The sequence below is a fragment of the Acomys minous genome (assembly GCF_964271855.1).
Source record: "Acomys minous genome assembly, chromosome: 16".
In the NCBI taxonomy this organism is placed as follows: Eukaryota; Metazoa; Chordata; class Mammalia; order Rodentia; family Muridae; genus Acomys; species Acomys minous.
In genome coordinates, this window is record NC_140498.1 from 58,058,738 (window position 1) to 58,078,142 (window position 19,405).

Below are 19,405 nucleotides of genomic sequence, written 5' to 3' on the forward strand. Positions count from 1 at the left end.
GGACCACGCCCCTGGACACGCCCCCCGCGCGGGCTGGACTGCTCACCTGGAGCAGCAGGGCTACCCGGCGCAGGCTCTCACCTACCCTTCGCCCCGGGACACCTGCCATTCAGGGTCGGAGCCGGAACAGCTAGAGCCTGCAGGGCGGGACAGAGGTCCTCAGGGACCCTTCACAGAGCACCAGGCACCTCGCAAAAGCAGAGACTGTAGTGCGGAGAACACTTTGCTCACCACACCGGGGGCGTTTTCCTCCCAGGGGTGCAGACGCACACGTCCACTAGGTGCAAGGGCGGCATCTGCCTTTCTTTGGGGAAGAGAGGTGTGAGCCTGGAGCAGCGCCCTCCGTCCTCCGGAGCTCCCGCTTCCCCTCAGTGAACCCGCGAAGGTTCCCAGGGAACCGCCCTTCTCTTTCCTTCAGGTGCACGCTCCCGGCTCCCGGCTGACCCTGGCCAGGCTGGGTCCCCGCCCCACCGCAGCTGTCCTGTCGCCCCGCAAGCACACCTACACGTCAGCCGCCCCGCGCCACCTGTTCTCGCGCAGCCCTTCCCTCCCAGCCCTCCCTCCCTCCCTCCCTCCAGCTGTCCCACGCCAGGCCCGGCCCGGCGCGGCGCTCCGGGGTGTACGCAGACACTTCCCGAGCGTCTTCCCGGCGTGTCTGAGGGACGAATCCGGCCGGGAGCGACGGCGGAGGGCGGAGCGCGCTCACTCTAACTCGGGAGTGACGAGCACGGCCGGCCTGCCCCTCTGGCGCGCCGATTGGACGAGCCCGCTCCCAGTCCCGCCTCTCCCCGCCGCCGATTGGCTCAGGTGCGTGTCGGGTTGGGTCCCAGCGCTCGCCCCCGAGGGGAAAGGCAGCAGGGGCGGTTGAGAAGTGAAGTCTTGGCCGGACTTTGCGTCTCCCGCGGCGGCGGCGGCGTGTCCCAGCGGAGCAGAGCCCAGCCCGGTGGCGTCCCGGTCTGTGCGCCCGCAGGGAGCTCGCCGCTCTCCCTCGGTGAGTTGCGTCGCCTCAGGTGCGGGCGGTGATGGGGTGTGGCGTCGGGGGGGAACCGCCGGGGGCCGCGTGGAGTCCGGCCCGGCCCGCAGTGGGGACCGCGGGTTCGAGGCGCCGCGGTGAGGGTGTGGGCGGCGCTCGCCTTTGCAGACGGGGAGGTTTTGGGGACGAGTTGGTGCGCTTCGCCGTCCGCACGTTGTCGGGAGCCGGAGTGGCGCTGGCTAGTCGCCCTCGGGTTTTGTTCCTTGGAAGGTGGAGCACAGACCCTCCTCGCCCCAGCCTGTTGCGGGAGAATTCTCGCCTTTCCCTTCAGGCTACAGACTGATTTGAGGTGTTTAGGCGAGGGTGGTGGTGGTGGGGGTAAGGTGGTGTATAATTTCCAAAATATAAATCTCGATTTGGAAGCATTTGCGCACAAAGCACCGCTTGGGAAAGACGTCGCTGGCTTTTCAAAGCTTTCTGCCACGTTCCACGCAAGGACTTTTTTTTTTTTTTAATGGAGTGTTCTACTATTTCCGTTCGCATTTAAGATTGTGTGTTTGCCAGGAGCCTAAGGACGCTTCCGCATGGCTTTATCAAACCAATTATTTTTCTTTCTTTTCTTACTCGGTAGCCCTGGCTGGCCTGGAACTCAGAGAGACCCGCCTACCTCTGACTCCAGATTGCTAGTGCTGTGGGGTTAGAAAGGCGTGCGCTCCTCCCCCCCCAACACCGCACCAATTTTTCTTTTTAAAACAGCACAGAAACCAATGGCTAGAACAGTTGGAGGAATCTGTGAGCTCCAGCTTGTGCAAACTGCCTTCACTTTAAGAATGTCACATTCTTGTAGTCACAGTACTTAGAAGTTGGCCAACTTCCCAGGACACGTTTTGCCTTTTCTCTAGCCTGTGCAGTGACACAGCACAGATGAAGTTGGATCTCAGTAGGTCGAGTCTGTTTGCTTTGATAGCTTTGGACACCCTCCCCCACGGCTTTGGAGAGAAGGACTTTGGCAGGTAGAGAAGGAAGGTGGGGGAACCTAGTGTCCTATTTGGCCGGCAGAGCCAGAACTAACAAGGTTTTGCCATTTCAGCCTGACCAAATTCCACGTGAGTTTTCCCATAGGGGTCAAATGTAGGCCAGGTCACAAGAGGCAGGACAGTCACATTGCTTTTAACTCAGTCCCCTGTTCAATTCTAATTAACACTGTGCTGTGTTCCCCTAGTCTTCGCATTTGAACCTTTTCGTTGTATGTGTGTTTAGCCACCTGGTGTCTACAGCATTCCAGGCGTTGGTGCGAGGGACCCTTTCTTGCCCAAAGTGGCTCAGTGTCTATATATTTATTAGTCCACTAGTTACCTGCAGGTAATTTGAACGAAGAGATGTGGGAATTTAAAAGTGTTTTTGCCTAGAATGTGTCAGATAAATCCTAGGCAGTCTTCAAATTGTTGTGGGCTCTCTCTCCAGGGACGTCCTAAATGCTGTTGGTAGGATATGACATGATCTACTGTGCCCATGGTGAATCTGAAGAGCACAATGTTTGGGGGTGACATCATGGTCTGGGCATCGGGAGCCAGTCTGTTGTCTGTCTTAGGGTCCATGGCATGTTCTGTAGTGACCACCCCCCCCCCTTAGACACCTGCTGAAATGGTGAAAAGAAAGGATTTTTGTATAATCACATCAAGACCTTCGGACTTATCTGGTCTGTGATAGTTCATTTCAATCAGGAAAACGCTGTGGTAAGGTTTGCATTCCATAAAAGATGACTGCAGCGGGCTGGAGGATGGTGGCCGTCCAGATGAGCAGTGAGAGGCAGGATAGGCGCTGCTACTGTGTAGCCTGTGTGTATAGAGTCTGGGTTGGGAAAGGTTTTGTTGCCCCCCTCCCCCCCCCCCCCCCCCCCGCCCGGGGTTCCCTCTCTGCCCTTTAGCATCTCTGTCTGGTAGGATTTGGAAACTTGGAAAAATACAAACCAATATGGCCGTGGCTCAGTAAGAGCATGGCGGGTGCCTGTTGTCAGTGTGTGAAGAAAGCTGGAGCGGCACCCAGGAGGGGTGGACCACCAAGTGGCTGGCTGAGTAGGACTAACAAAGGGAGATGATTCCAGCTTTTATTGATTCTGTTTGGTTGTTTTCCACACAGGGTCTCTCTGTGTAGCCCTGGTCTTGAACTCACAGCAATCTGCCTGCCTCTGCCAACCGAGTGCTGGGGTTAAAGGTGTGTGCCACCGTGCCCTGTGATTGCTGATTTTGTTTTTTGTTTTTTAATTTGGGCCATGTGTGTGGGCTAGTTAAGCTGCTTGTGGAGGCAGAAGAGAGGTCAAGTTCTTTCAGTTACCTTTAGGATTACTTTTCCACCTGAGTTTTGCTTCCAGGAAATAGTCATAGTACAGTTTAGTAAGGTTTAAGGATCAAGTGAAATAGTGCATGTAATGCCCTTGACACAGTCCATGGCGCATTCCAAGTGCTGAATAAATATTAGTTGTTCCTTTAATGACAACATTAGTGAGGTAGTGGAATGTCGGAGGCTTGAGAAGTAACAGCAGAGTGAGGGAAGCTTCGGGAAGTTCAGCCTTGGCTCAGTCCTGGGAGTTGCTGCTGCACTGATGATTGACATGTCAGCCAAACATGTTGGATAGACATTGTCAAGAGAAGCCTGGAGAGAAGAGAGAAAGAAAACGGCTTTGCATGCGGTCCTTTCGGGTGTGTGTGGAAAGCTCTGTGTGGGATCTGGGGACAGGGGAAGCAAAGCTTGGGAGAAGGGGACGTGGGCTTTATAGACCAGCGGTGGTGTGACTGTGCAGCGCCAGAGGTCGGACGCACACTGTGGAGCCCAGCATGGAGGTGGACATCTGCCACCTCATCACTCCAGAGACTGTGACGAAAGAGCACCATGAGTCCGAGGGAAGCCTGTGGGTGTATAGTGAAATCCTGTTCTTAAAACTTAAAACAGCAGCCGGGTGGTGGTAGCACACGCCTGTAACCCCAGTGCTCAGGAGGGTCTCTGAGTTTGAGGCCAGTGTGGTCTACAAAGTGAGGTCCAGGACAGTTAAGGCTACACAGAGAGACCCTGTCTCAACAAACAAACAAACATGCCCCCCACGTTGCAAAAACAGAATTTTTAAAAACCTCACCTCGATGTGGTGACACACATTTTTGATCTCAGCGCTTGGGAGGCAGGGGCGGGCCGATCGTTGAGTTCAAGGCCAGCCTGGTCTATATGTTGAGTTCCAGGCCAGCCAGGGCTAAGTAGTGAGACCCTGTCCTGCCCACCCCACCCCGGTAAATTAATTTTGGTCATCATCCAAGGAGAATTCCAGGCTCCTACAGCGGTTGGCTCTGATTCCTTCTTACTCTCTGCTTTCTGATCATCACCCGCCTGTGTCCCTCCACCCACTCACATCCTTTCTACTGTGGAGAACTGTGTGACATTGTCCCCTTGCTGCCTGAGCTACAGTCCTTTCCATATCTGCCTTCCTAGGCAAGAAGGATGGGAAAAGAATCAGGTCTTATTTCAAAAGGTGGTGCTGGCTGAAAAATCTCTGTCTCTCTCTCTCTCTCTCTCTCTCTCTCTCTCTCTCTCTCTCTCACACACACACACACACACACACACACACACAAACACACCCTCCCATACAGGATTGTAATTGTAGTGTTCTCTAGGTCTAAACCCGACCGTTAAAGGGCCTGGAAGCTTCAAGCAAATGTCTATTAGGTGTGCTGCCAGGTTCTTTTCCCTTAGGAAGCAGATATAGTAGAAAGACCCGAGGTGACATAAACTTTGGGCTCCTTGCATCCAGAAAAGAACGATTAGCCTAATGAGGAGTTATTTGGAGGACATCCCCCAGCCCAGTTTGTGTGACTTGAAAAAACCTACATGTTGGAGCTCCTATATTTTAGAATAAATGCTTTCTGGAGCAACGGTTCCATCTGCTTTGTTTGCTGTAAATTCCCCAGATACGTAAAAAACCACATTAATGTGTGTGCATGAATGAATGGGCCACTGGCTGTAGCCTGTCTTTCCCCATATGTTTGGTCAGAGGGAAAACAAAAGAGAGTGTGGTATGACAAAGAGCCACACAGTACTGCCGAGCCGAGGAGAAGATACACTAATTATTCGCTTTTCATACTTCATGCCATGGCTGTGGGGTGTGGCAAGTTCTCCAGGCCTGTGTGTCATAGTTCAGCTGTGACACACAGCCATTTAACTTTGTCCATAGGTTACAGACCACAGCTGTCACTGAGAGAGCTCCAGCCAGAGCTCTGACATCCCAGTGGGGATAATTGGGGGTCTGGACAGAAATGTGTCCAGATAAGGTTAAATACTGCATACTTTATTCCCTGAGCCCGGGCATTTTAGAGGCCATTTCCTTCAGTGGAGAAAATGAATGAGTGGAAATTTTGGAGCTTTTTAGTGTTAGTCTAGGTAGAGAAATGAGAATTAGAAACAAATTCGGAGTTCCAGGACAGCCGGGGCTTCATAGAGAGACTCTTGTCTAAGGGGCATGGGGAATGGGCTGTTTTAAATAACAAGGCCCCCCAAAATGGACTGTGGTGAAAAGTTTATAACCAAATTTTGAGGGCTATAATCTTAGGTTAAAAAAAAAAGTTGTACTTCACTATAATAAAGATTCCGTGTTGGCTATTAGTAGATCTGAGACATATTTTTACCTGCCCAGACGGTGTCTGTGTCTTTTACAGATTATGATAGCAGGCTAGATAATACCACCGTAATAACTATAGGCTTTTAATAACAAACATCATTAGCTAATTTATATTTCCTACAATACCGTCCCATGAGACTTAGACCACAAAGTCGGAACTAAATTTGAAGTTTAATTCTTCACCAGAATCCTCCTTATCAGTTAAGCCACATAAGTAAGGGTGGGTCTAATCACGTGGAACCTTTCATCTTCAAGTGTTGTGAGCCAGTTTTTCCTCTGCGTGATTTCAGTATTTCTCTCTCTTTTAAAAAAAGATTTATTTATTATGTATGCAGTGCAAATTAGATCACATTATAGATGGTTGTGAGCCACCATGTGGTTGCTGGGAGTTGAACTCAGGACCTCTGGAAGAACAGTCAGTGCTCTTAACCGCTGAGCCATCTCTCCAGACCCGATTTCAGTATTTCAACTTCAGTTTTCGCCTTAATCCTGCCTGCCAGATCCTGAGCATATGCTATGTGACTGGTGCTGCGAAACCCAAAAGGTGCCTTCTGCCTTTGGAGAAATTAAAATCATAGAAGACCTTCACTGGAGGAGGCGATTATCACTCAAAGTGGGGCGAAGAAGTACCCTCGGCTTCAGTTGCTCTGCTCCCAACTGCTGTGGCCTTCAGCTCCACTGTGGTTTAGCATTCATTTGGTATCTCGGGGTTCTCCACATTAGAAACTTACATCCCATTAAACCCGTGTTCTGTTGTGCCCACAGTCACCCACCACAACCAGGCCCACGCTTCCTAGTTCAGCTCCCATCCTCATCAACAAGATGGTTTGCCAGCCTGCCTGCCCCTCCCTGTGGCAGTAATATCTGCTAGGCTTGCTGTCTTCACGGTCTGATCCGGAGCCCTGGCTTAAGCATCTGGCATGCACTATTACCGGCACCTTCGCCTCTCGCCAGCTTGTCTTGGGCCCTGCACCCCCTTTCCTCAGTTCTGGGAATCCTCTCAGCTGCCGTTCTGCCTCTTCCTTCCCCTTAGTCCATCCTGTATCTGCGGGGTGCTCTGGCCCTGACCTGAGAGCTGAGACATCATCACCCAGTTCTAGGCTGGTAAGTGCTCTGCAGCAGCGGAGGGCTGCGCCCTCGGTCCTGTAGTAACGAGCCGTGCTTGGCTGTGGAGCTCCGGGCCGAGAAAACCCGTAAAACCCCAGTAGCTTTTATGTTGGTTACATCTTGAAATGGCAACATTTGGGTGTATTAAATGAGATGAAATATTAAAATAGTGCATTTGCCTGTTTTTGTTAACATGGATGTTAGAGCAGGCTCACATATTTCTGTGGGACAGTGCTGGACTAAGGTGTCATCTGGCGACGTGATAAGGGTGTCATGGAAGCCTTCCCCGTGTACGTTTAGTTGGAAGGCTGTGTGAATGGGTTGGCCTTAGAAAGATAAACCCTCTTGGAGGAGTCAGAGGTAGTGCCACTTTGAGGAAGAAACAGGAGTGGCAAGGGAGGAGGGCAGGGAGGTGATGGGTCTTCACGAGGCTTTTATTCCTCAGGCATCATTCGAAGCCTTCACTGTCTACAAGCTCTCAGACCCACCGCTAGGTCTCCTGCAGTCTCCAGGCGAGCTGGTAGGAACTTGCGCCTGCTTGTGATTTCTCTCAGGTTTGTTCTTCCCCTGCCCAGTTTTCCTGCTGAAGTCTCAGGTCTATCAAAGTCTGCCTCTGACCTGGTCCTCAGGCCCATCCTGTGAAACCTCTTCCAGGAGAGCTTCAGGGTTTGGTTCTGTTCCTTTCCCAGCCAGTCTGTAAAAACGCTCTCACGTTACTCATAAAGCAGACAGCACCACTGACCCCGGTCTCCCTATCACTGCTCTCAATAGCATGAGGTCTTAAAGACGTCAGTATATTGAAGTTTGCAGAAATGTCTCACAAAATGGCTAGTGGGCCAGAACAAACTACTACCAAGATTTCTCTCTTCCTTCCTTCCTTTCTTTCTTCTTTTCTTTCTTTCTTTCTTTTGTTCATTGGTTTTTTTTTTACCCTTATTATTTGAAATCTGCTGAAATATTTATTTAGCATATCCTCATATGTCAATCCAGATGCTAAGTTTTCAATGGCTTACTGAAAGGCATCCTGCCAAAGTAGTGCAAAGTTAGCAAAAACCTTTTTTACGTTGCTTTGGGTTTTTTCCTAAGATTATTGTGAACCAGATCTCCAAAAAATTTTTTGTGCTGCAGATAGGAACTGTTTCCATGGTCAACTTTCCATCCCCACCTTCCCAGCCTCTGGGCCCATTGTCTACTCTCTGTTCCGATGCATTTGACAGCTTTAGGTATCTCATGTGGGAGATGGGCAATGTTTCCAAAGAGATTGTTTTGCCAACATAATGACCTCAGGGTTCATTTGTGTTGAAGCATGTGACAGAAATGCCTTCCTTTTTTTTTTTTTTTAATGACAGAAAATCTTCCAATATAGAATATCCCACACTTTGTTTAGCCACTTGTGTGCTAGTGGAGTTCGGCCTTCTTTTCCCTTTTGAGTGCAATTATCGTATCCCAGGAATGGAATTGATAGATGGAATGTCGGATCTATTTTCAAGAACTTGAAAACTCTCCTGTTGTCGGCAGTGATTGCACTATTTTATGACCCCACCCCGTTTCTCTGCAGCCCCAGCAGTGCTTGCTCCTTTTGCTTGGTTGGGTGACAGCCAGTAGTGTGACAGAGATCAAGACAGTAGTGGGTACAAGGCAGCATCTTTCTGTCTTGATCTCATTTCTGTGACATAAGTGACTTTGCACATCTTGCCATATTTGGTGGCCATTTGTGTATCACTGTAGGAAAGTGCTTTCCAGTTCTTAATCCACTTTTTTGGTGTGGGGGGTGGTGGTTCAAGACAGGGTTTCTCTGTGTAGCCTTCACTCACTTCGTAGACCAGGCTGTCCTCAAACTCACAGCAATCCCCTGCCTCTGCCTCCCGAGTGCTGGGATTACAGGCCTGCGCCACCATGCCTGGCTTCTTAATTCACTTTTGAGTAATTGGAGTTCTTTACAAATTTTGCATAATAACTCCTCGCCAGGTCTGGTTTGCAAATGCAATCTCCCATTCCATAGGTTGACTTTTCACACTACGGCCGTGTCCTTGGATGTGCAGAAGGTTTTAAGGTTGGTGTGTCCCGTCGGCTAGCCTTTATCAGTACTTTGGACATCATATTTTTCATGAAGCTTTTACCCTGTTTTGTTTTGTTTTTTACCCTGGAGTTGTACAGTGTCAGGCCTCACAGTGAAGTATTTAATCGGTTTTGAGTCGAGTTTTGTGGATGATGGAAGATTAAAATCCAAATGAAACGGTTTACCCAAGTCTCTTAGGCTTGACAGTGGGAATGTGAGACGCTCTGAAATGCAGAGGCTGGTTTTAACTGGGATGGGGTAGTAGTTGGTGGCAGGGGCTGGGCCGGGCCAGCGCGCAGCTCCCAAACCATGCACCTGTGCACTGGATTTCTCCGTGCTTTTGTTTCTTATGTGGAAACAATTGTCTAGATTTAACCAAAGCTAAAAACAAAATCAGAGAGGACAAGCTAGTTGAGGGGAGTTGGTGCTGTGTCCTGAGCCCTGGTGCAGGTGTGTGCTGTCTTTGGTCAGTGTCTGTGCGTGTGAGCACTGTTAGTAGATTTCAAAGTATCCAACGGAGGTCTCAGCTGAAGTATGCACTGACTCCACTCATTTCTCTAATTTTAGATTTTGTGCTTTCATTATAGATGAGATATTTATGTGCTTAAATAGGCTGACTTCAGTTTTTATTAAAAATAGATATTATTTTTCTGAAACACTGTCTTTTCTAGGTATTATATCACATTTTGAGTGACATTTCTACCTTTGAGGAAATATAATAGCATGAGAAACCTTTCAGGGTTTCTTTTTTTTTTTTTCAAATATAATTTTTTAAAAAAATATGGTGTCTTAGTTACTTTTACTGCTGTGATAAAATTCTTTCTCTTTTTCTTCAGTTTACCCGCAGGATGCAGTTCCTCCTGTATTCAGGATGTGCCTTCTCAACCCTGTGAACCTAACTTAGAGACACTTCCACACATGCCTGGAGGCCAAGCTAAACTAGATGTGGTCTCACAAAGGCCATCACAGGCTCATCTGTTCCAATGCTTGGTCCCTAATTGGTAGAATTGTTTAGGACACATTGGGAGGCATGGCCTTGATGGAGCAGGTGTGTCACTGGGGCATGGACTTTGAAGTTTCCAAAGTCCATTCCAGGCCCTGTCTGTCTTTCCTTCCTCCTCCCACCCCCACCCCTCTCTCTCTACCGTTTGGATCAGAGGTGAACTCTCAGCTCCTGCTGCAGTGCCACGCTGGCCTACCTGCTGCAGGTTTCCTGCCATGGTGACCAAGCTGTAGCCCTCAGAGACGTAAGGAGACAGCACTAGCTAATCCTTCATCTGTGCGCAGGCCAGAAGAAGCTCGTTTCCTACCTGATGTATTGTAGGCCTGTCACGTTAAAGGAAGTGACCACCACAACATGGAAACTTTATAAAAAAATGTATATTTTAATTTTTATTTATTCATTTCTTTAGCGGATGGATGTATTTTGGAGAATACAGAAGGATGGAGTTGTGCGTCCAAGGGTTCAGGTGTTGGGAGTTTGGCACCTAATTAGATGGGACTCAGGTGGTGGGAATTTTAAGAAATGGGGCCTAATGGGTGGCAGTAGGAGGGCAAGCTTGTCAAAGGGATTGCTGCTGTCTGTCTCTCTTTCTCATGTGTGTGTGCTCTGTGTGTATGTGTGTGCGCGCTTGCAATCACACAAGCGTGTATTCTCACACACCAGTGAGAACACGTTTGTGTGGGAACCCACATGTGGAGGCTGGAGGATAGATAGAGCCTCAGCTGTCATTTTCAGGAACCCATCTGCTTCCTTTGAGTCATGGTGTGTCACTGCCTGTAGCTCTGGTGAGTTAGACTAGCTGGCACGCCAGCCCCAGGAATCCCTGTCTCTATCTCTGAGGCGCTAGGGCTGAGGTGCAGGCCACCTTACCCAGCGAGCGCTTTGCAGACTCAACTGTTCCCCAGCTCCGGGCTGGTTAGTTTGGTTGGTTTTTATTGTTTGGTTGGTTGTTGGTTTTTTTTGGGGGGGGGGGGTTCCAGACAGGGTTTCTCTGTGTAACAGCTCTAGCTGTCCTGGAACTCACTTTGTAGACCAGACTGGCCTCAAACTCACAGAGATCCTCCTGCCTCTGCCTCCCAAGTGCTGGGATTAGAGGTGTGCGCCACCACCACCTGGCTGGTTTGTTTGTTTTAAGACATCAGGTTGTCGTAAAAGCTTGCCTGGTCCTTGAGTGACATCTCTGTCTTCCTGTGTGAGCTGGTCTTGCCCTCTTGAAGTTGTCCCTGGTGTGTGTGTGTGTGTGACCCTCATGGCCTTGAGTGTCCAGAACTGTGGCTGTGGAACATAAAGGCAGCCTGGTTCAAGCATTGTGCGGCACTTATGACAAATGATGATGAATACATGTGGCCAAGCCAGAATGCTCTTCTTTTATGTGTGTGAGTGTGTTACAGCACAGCCTCTAGAAGCTGACTTTGTCCTTCTGCCATGTGACCTCTAGGCATTGAGCCCAGGGGGGAAACACTTTTTTTTTGGAGAATCTCATTAGAGTAAGCCATTCCCTCCGACTCCTCCATTAGCTCCATCTCCTCAGATTCTGTCTTGATGGTGATGGTGATGATGACATAACCTATTTGAGCCCGGTGAGTGTTGCCCACGAGTACATGGCTATGAGGTTGGCCGCTGAAGTGTGAACAACCTAAAGGGTCTCATCCCTGAAGAAACCTTGGCTCCCTCCATCAGCAGCTGCATGCTGGCAGCCAGTCAGGCGGGGGTGGGGCCTGTGACTGCCTCACCCTTGCTACAGGTAGCCATGGCTGTTGAGTTCCTGCGCAGAGTCCCTGTTATGACCAGAAGACACTTCACAGCAGTCTTCCTGGTCCTCTGATTCTTAGACTCCTTTTGCCCCCTTGTCTGTGAGGTCCCCTGAGCCTCGGGTGTGAGGACTGTGTTGTACGTGTCCCATTTGGGGTGGGCACTCTGCACTTTGACCAGTTGCGGTTCTTTGTGGTAGCCACCACTTGCAGCAGGAAGATGTCTCCAGAGGACGCATACACATCATGCCGACTCTCCAGTGCCATGTGTGAGGTTACCCGCCTCCCTGCTGGAGTGTGTGCCCCGGTCAAGTCCTCAGTCTGGCTCCACAGGCTTCAAGTTGCTCTGCTGTGCTTTGAGCCTGAGTAAAGCTGGAAGTGGGGGAAGCAAAGCTGAGTGTGAGGTCGATCCTGCCTACTGGAAATGCAGCAAGATGACCCTCAGCACAGACAACCATGCAGGGCTGTGAGCAAAGAGCAGTCTGACCCGGAAGTAGATGTCATGAGTGTGCTAGTCCTGTGGCAGCTATGTATCTGGTTAGGTTTTCCCTGCTACTGTGCTGGCACTTCCCCCTCCTGTCCCTGGGTATTTGTTCAGTGTGTAGTGTGTTCCAGGCTGTGCTGAGAATGTGTCAGAGTGAGATGAAGGGCCCTTTTACAGAGCTTACACAACCGGGGTGTGTGTGTGTGTGTGTGTGCGCGCGCGCGCCCGCGCAGCATTACTCTTTATTAGACACAAACAGGTAGCCACATTTATGGAGGGTTAGTGATAACTGTCACATGGTTAAGAAGGCAATGTGTTACATCTCTCCATCAGATCCTAGTGGCTGGAGTTTGTAAGTGGCCTCCATATTGTCTATTTCACCAGGGAACCTGGGAAGCAGTTCTGCCACAAAACACAGTGCCTGGAAGCCAGCATGGGGCCTTGTGCATCCTGGGTAGGTGTTCTACCACGGAGCCATCTTCCCCTCACACACCCTTCCCCTTGCACACCCTCTCCCTTGCACCCTTCCCCTTGCACACCCTCTCCCTTGCACACCCTCTCCCTTGCACCCTTCCCCTTGCACACCCTCTTCCTTTGCACCCTTCCCCTTGCACACCCTCTCCCTTGCACCCTTCCCCTTGCACCCTTCCCCTTGCACTCCCTTTCCCTGTACACCCTTCCCCTTGCACACCCTCTCCCTGTACACCCTTCCCCTTGCACACCCTCTCCCTGAACACCCTCCCCTTGCACACCCTCTCCCTGTACACCCTTCCCCTTGCACACCCTCTCCCTGAACACCCTCCCCTTGCACACCATCTCCTAGAAGTTTCCCCACACGAGAGGTTGAAGAGCAAGAGGAGGAAGGAATGAAGAGAAGCCAGGCATCTGGAAAGTCAATTCTAGAAGAATTTTATTTAGCTTTCTCATGAAGATAGGAGTTTGTTTAGTTATGTCTGTCAGCATCTCAACTACACTTTATGTTCATATTCTTCTCTTCTAAATTAAGAAAAGCAAAACCCCACAAGTTACTAGGGGAGCAAGGAGAATGGTGCTGTCAGTGCTGGAGCCCTCAGTTTGTCCTGAAGCTTTTCACTTAAAGCTCATCTGTGTCCCTTCCTGGAAGCTGCAGTGTGTACCTTAGCCTGTCTGAGGATTGCTGGGGACTTCTGTGCTCGCTCTCTTCGGTATTAGGCATTTAGTGCGATCTGTGATCTATGACTCACCCGCTGACGTCCTGGTGCAGTTTTAGAAACAAAGGGGTGATAGTAGATTTCCTGGGGAAGGAGTAAGTAAACACAACAAAAACAGGAAGTCGTCTGTACATGCCATTGTGGTTAGAGCTGTGACTTGGATGGCTCTTAGAAATATCCATTCTAGATGGTTGCATGATTCCAAATAGAACCAGTAATACTTGGTCTCCTGTAAAAAGGTTCGTATAGCAGCAGATGGCTGCGTTTCTCCCAGTTTTAAGTCTGCAGTAACTTTGCCAGTGACTGCGGTGCTCGCTCTTTAGGTTTGTTTTACATAATCATTGTTAAACCAAACAGACAAGGCAATCAGTGGTCGGTAGTCTGGTCTGGGGCTCTCCACATCATCGGGGTTCTGGGAATCAGCTCGTCCTTGTTGTCTTTTGCCTTTAGATTCTAACCATGTACAAGGTTGAGCTGGCTCATGTTAGTTCTGTTCTTGCACACCCCTTCGTCACTGTCACAGCATATAGCATGAGAAACCGGTGTGTGCACATAGGTATCTAAGCATCTCCTGCTCACTCCTGGACCCCAGCCACTCACTTCCCACTATTGGACCACAGGGTGACCACTGTGTTCTTCTATATCCCAGCAGGTGTGTTCAGCATATGACATCTTGCATATACATCTCTATATGTGTGGATAGTTTAAAACATGTTATCTTGTACCTTGATTTAAGTTAGCTCACCATTTGTCCTAAATTGCTGGTCTTACTGAAATTTCACTAGGAACCTTTTAGTTTCCTGATTGCACAGTGTTTATCTTATGTACTTGTTAACCGTGTAGAGACTTTCTTTGATGGATACAGACAAGAATGACGATTTGAAATTTTGGGGGGGAGGGGCGGAGCATCTAGTACTGGCACGCCTTACAACAGGCTCCATACACACACAGCTCTTTTTTGGTCTTTCAAGGGAGGCAAGGTCTTACTATATATAACATGCACTGTCTGGACTTGGTGTAGCCCCGGCTAGCTTCACCACAGCAGAAGGACCTGGGTGCTGGGGTTATATGTATGTGCCTCTGCACATGGACGCTTGCTTCTTTTTAAAGGGAATGCTGAAGCCAAGGGCAATTATACCCACCCAGAACCTCAGCTGTTTGTAACACAGCGGCTTCGAGAGGCTGAGGTCAGAGCGAAGGCCAGCCTGGACTGTCGTCTTAGAGCAGGCTGTGGGATGATGAACACAGAATTAATCTTAATCGTCTGTGTGATAACGCAGAAGGAATTGGGAGTACAATCATGGGAGAAAATGCCTACTTTGGCCATGTTTTAAATTTCTCTAAAAAGCCAGATTATTAAGGAATATTATAGTACAAATTGTGCCTAATTAAAAGTTTGCATGCTTGGCACTATCGATTGCTAACTGAGGAATGTCTTGGTGCATTTTGCAAGGTTCACCAACCCTACACATTGTACCTTGTCAGCATTTAAGGCTTGTCTCTGGCACAAAGTATATCTGAGTTGTAGAACTGTTTGTTGCATCTGTCATGTACATTTTAAAATATGGTCTTTCCACTGAATGTCTGACCTGGAGGGGAGTAAACTATTTTCAGAGGTATGCAAGTGCCTCTTTAGAAGGCTTGGGTGTCTTCAGTGTTTACAGAGATGGATGGAGTTGTCCAGCTGCCAGTGTTAATCGTAATAGTGATCACTATTTCCGAGATTTCTCTATCGCCATCAGTCAGCTAAAACTTCACATTTCATGCGGCCAGCTGTCAAAGGCACCCTCCCAGGGCAGGGATGGAGAAGCTGGGGAGGCAGTCTGCCGTTTGCTAGGGGTAAAGTGGCTGACAGTGTTTAGAAACCACAGCTGTGTAAAAGTAACTTTTATTCTCATGGAATTGTCATCTTAGAAGCTCACTGCCTCTACCCCCCCCCCCACCCCTCTTTCTGGCTAGAATGCTGTAAAATTAACTTTTATTTGTCTCTGTAATTGTTGTCTCAGAAGCGAACTGCCTCTGTCTGCTGACTTGGCCTAGTCCTGGAAGGTTCTAGCCTGAGTACCGTCTAACCTAGGCCTAGATATTCTCAGCCTCTGAGACAGCTTCCTGCTGGATAAGCTCACCCTTTCTTGTTCTTTCTGAGCTCTTGCCGGCTGGTTCAACTCAGCTGTTCTGGCTCAGACTCCTCTCCAAACTGACTGATTCAATGTGGCTTCTCACGCAGCCTCTGAATTGCTCTGCTTGGCCTCAAACTAACGCAGCAATCTGCTCTAATCTTCTGGCTCGTTCTGTCTTCACCTGAGTTTACCTTGTTCTCTCTCTGCAACCCATCTCTCTCTCACTGCCCCGGTAAAACTGCCTCTTACGTAGCTTCCCTTTCCCCTTTCTTCTCATGAGAGTTGGGTGTATCCTATTCTGTCAGATCTTCTCTGATTTGTCACCTTTTCTGCCACCGAATTAGACATCACTTTCAAACATGGGTGCTTCCTTCTACAAACTAACTTTAACTTCATTGTTTTGGGTTTAAAGGCGTGTACCACCATGCCTGGACCTAAGCTTTTCTTTACTTGCTCTATACCAGGCTGGCCTTGAACTCAGATCTGTTTGCCTCTGTCTCCTGGGTTAAAGGTGTGTTTGCATTCCAGCCAGATCCCACAGACCTAGAACCTAGAAGGTTTTTGACTGATCTCTTGCTGGAGCAGCCATGTTCTGGATGACAGTTTCTCTGCAGAGCTGCCTTACCACAAGCCACCTTCCTCTGCACTGTACTGGGCTCTGTGAGAAGTGAAGACTTTGATAGACTCTTAACTGTCTTTCCTTCTTGCTGGAAAGGACATGGCTAGCTAGGGAGGAGGTGGGCTCAGGGTAAAATCTGCATTTGTATTCTTGAACCCAAGACACAAGATTTCAGCCAGGCAGTGGTGCACACACTTCTAATCCCAGCACTCAGGGGGCAGAAGCAGGAGGATCTCTGTGAGTTCCAGGACAGCCAAGGCCACACAGTGAAACCCTGTCTTGAAAAAAAAACAAAACCAACCAACCAACAAAAAGTGCTTCAGATTAAGCAGAACAAAATGATTTCCTAAAAGAAATTCAGAGTGATTATTTAGTTCAGATCCAGGGGCCTGACTAGACATGGTGGCACATGCATGTAAACCTAGCAGTGGAGACAGAACTGTCAGGAATTCAAGGCCAGGATTAGTAAGTCAGGGCAAAGGGGCTACAAACACACACACACACACACACACACACACACACACACACACACACACACTTTTTTTTTTTTTTTTTTGGAGACAGGCTTTCTCTGTAATCTTGGCTGTCCTGGGAACTTACTCTGCAGACCAGGCTGGCCTCAAACTCCCAGAGATCCTCTTACCTCTGCCTCCTGATTGTTGGAATTAAAGGCCTGTGCCACCACTGCTCACCTAAATCTTTTTCCTGGAACTCACTCTGTGGACCTCAAACTTACAGACGTCTGCCTGCCTCTGCTGGGATTAAAGGTGTATGCTGCCATCACTACTGGGCTCAAACTTTTTTTTTTTAAGGAGTAGGCAAGAGAATGTGGGTTCCCTCCTTGTCTGCGTAAGTACCCCTTTAGCTCAAGCGCCTAATTTTATGACGGTGCTTGGAGGGTGAGTGGAAAGGAGGGAACTTGACTCTTGATGGCTGAAGCTGTCAGCGCAGCCTGTTTCTGTTTCATCAAGCCCTGCTCACAGCGCTTGAGTGAGATGTGCTCCTGTGTGGAACTGTGTTCATATGGAATTTTCAGAAAAGACCTTCCCTCACCAGTTCAATAGAAAATGGCAGCAAAGGAGCAAGCGCCAGGAGAGGTTGCAACCAGCCCACGAGTATCTTAGATGAGAGGTTCTGTCCAGCCTCTCCCTCCCCCCCCTCTCCTTCCCTCCCTCCCTCCCTTCTTCCCTCCCTCACTTCCTTCTCAGTTTGTGGAGCAGTGGAATTTTCCCTTCTGTCACCAGAACACTCATAGGTGCATCTTCAGAGTAAGCTCAGCAGGCTGGTGCTGCAGATGCCCTGTGACAGGCAGTGGGGAGAAAGAGCCCACCTCTGCTCACAGCGTATGCTCGATCCCCCGTTCTTAACCGTGGATCACTGTACTGTGTACGGTGACGTGGTGATTGACTGCGTCTGTCTACAGGGCCGGGGCTTCCACCGAGCCTTGCCAGCCTGCTTCCTTGGAGTCCCACTTCCCAGAAGCTGCCCAGGCTCCTGCTGTAGAGCTTCTCTGCCATAGCTTGCGTCCGTGGCTCGTGGGTCAAACTGTCACTCTGCTGTCACATGAAGAAAGGGAACCCAACAGGTCCTGTCGATAGATCATATAGCATGTAGAACTGGCCTCTGTGCGCTCCTCAGCTAGCAGCCCTTGCACCATGCAGCCCGCCAGCTGAGATGTGTTAGGAGTAGCTTGGAAAGTAGGTGCTAATTTTGTCTGAGGGTTATTGTTGTTTGTTTTAAGAGAAAACTTAGACAAACTGACTCTTTGTGAAGTGGCACTAATAAAATGTTCAGTTGGGTATCTGCTCTCAAGGGGGTACAGTGCTTGCAATCGTTTGTTTGTTGTTTGTTTTTCTTATAAAGCAAAGTGTTTAACTGGGGCTGGCTTGCAGTTCAGAGGTTTAGTCCATTATGGTCATGGCAGGCAGTATGGCGGCATGCAGGGAGACATGGTGCTGGAGACCAGGCAGCTGAGAGTTCTGCGTCTGGACCCATGCACCAGCAGCAGAAGGGGACCCTGCCACACTGGCCAGACTTGAGCTTATCTGCTTTGTTTTGTTTTTTTCTTCTGAGTTAAAGTTTCTCTTTTTACAGTTAAATGCCATCAGGCTGGTCAGCAGGTATTTCTTAAAACTGTGTTCTCTCACTGGCATTTGTGTAGAAGAAAAATAAAATGTACTTATTGAGGTGTGAGCTGCCCCTCGGCATGTAATAAGGGTAGCTGCATGAAGAGAGGCCTGGGCTCGCGTGACCTGCTGTTGTCGCTCTTTCTTTGTTATGGGGCAGATGGTACTTTATTAATTTGGACAGTCCCCCACTGGGCTGTGTAATGACATTGGTTATGTAAAGGCCTATTGAGAACGGTCACAATGTAGTCAGTGGTTCCCACTTAGTCTCAGGACACACCGCTGCTTTGTGCAGAACGTGCAGCTCTGCCAAGGAGCTTTTGAATTTTAAGGTAGACATCAGGTGCTAACGTAATTAAAACTGTTAGCTTCAGTTGGAAGAGAGTCGTGTTGGGGAAGGTATCAGTCCTTCTAATGTAGAAAATAGAAATGAAATTTCTGAGAGAGACTGACAGGGTCCGGCTCACTGGGCGGCTTTCAGTTTTTGTCACAGATCTGAGTTGTGGGTAAAGTCATAAGTTGTTGGTAGCTTAGATAGTGACAGATAAGCAGAAAGGGAAGTTATTGGGGTGTGGCGCTAATATTTGACAACATATTTTTTTTTAAGATTTACTCATTTATTATACCTTCAGTGTTTTGCCTGAATGTACTTCTGTACACCAGAAGAATGCATTAGATCACATTATAGATGGTTGTGAGCCACCGTGTGGCTGCTGGGAGTTGAACTCAGGACCTCTGGAAGAGCAGTCAATGTTCTTAACCTCTGAGCCATCTCTCCAGCCCGACAACATAACTTATAAAGGAGGTGCTAAATGGAAGTATAGTTTCAGTCACATGACTGAAAAGTACAAAACCGTTCATATGTAAGTACTGCAAAGTTACAGCAGGGCTGGAGAGAAGCCTCATGGTTGAAAGCACCAGCTCCTCTTCAAGGGGCCCAGGTTTGTTTTGCAGCACCCACAAGGCAGCCCACAGTGAGGGGATCCGACACCCCCTTCTGGCCTCTGTAGGCACCAGGCAGTCACTCACCACACACATAGATACAACTGCAGGCAAACACCCATATATGTAAAACAAATAAGCACAATTTTTAATTCTTTAAGGAATTTTTAAAAATTTTAACATTATAATTTCTCTTTTTGCTTTATATTTTATAAGGCTTTAATTATTGTGTTTTGTATTTTATAACCATATTCTGTTATACTTGCATCATTGATCTTAACAAAAATATTCAATTCAAAAGTAATTAAAATGTCTGTTGTTCACCTGTTACACAGAGGCTAAAATTTAAAAGACTGAGCCAGGCACAGTGG

The 19,405-nt window shown here is 48.7% G+C and overlaps 1 protein-coding gene across 2 annotated transcripts in view; it reads left to right on the forward strand.

The window, feature by feature from the left end:
• The first annotated feature begins 726 nt into the window (after positions 1-726).
• The window catches only part of LNX2 (ligand of numb-protein X 2), a 72,272-nt gene continuing 53,593 nt past the window's right edge, over positions 727-19,405 (forward strand). Inside the window, exons 1-2 of one of the 2 annotated variants that reach the window (XM_084761748.1) lie at positions 727-991; positions 12,422-12,491. The gene's annotated coding sequence lies outside the window, so the exon portion shown is untranslated. The remainder of the gene's footprint in view (positions 992-12,421; positions 12,492-19,405) is intronic. The other variant, XM_084761747.1, reaches the window with a different exon arrangement.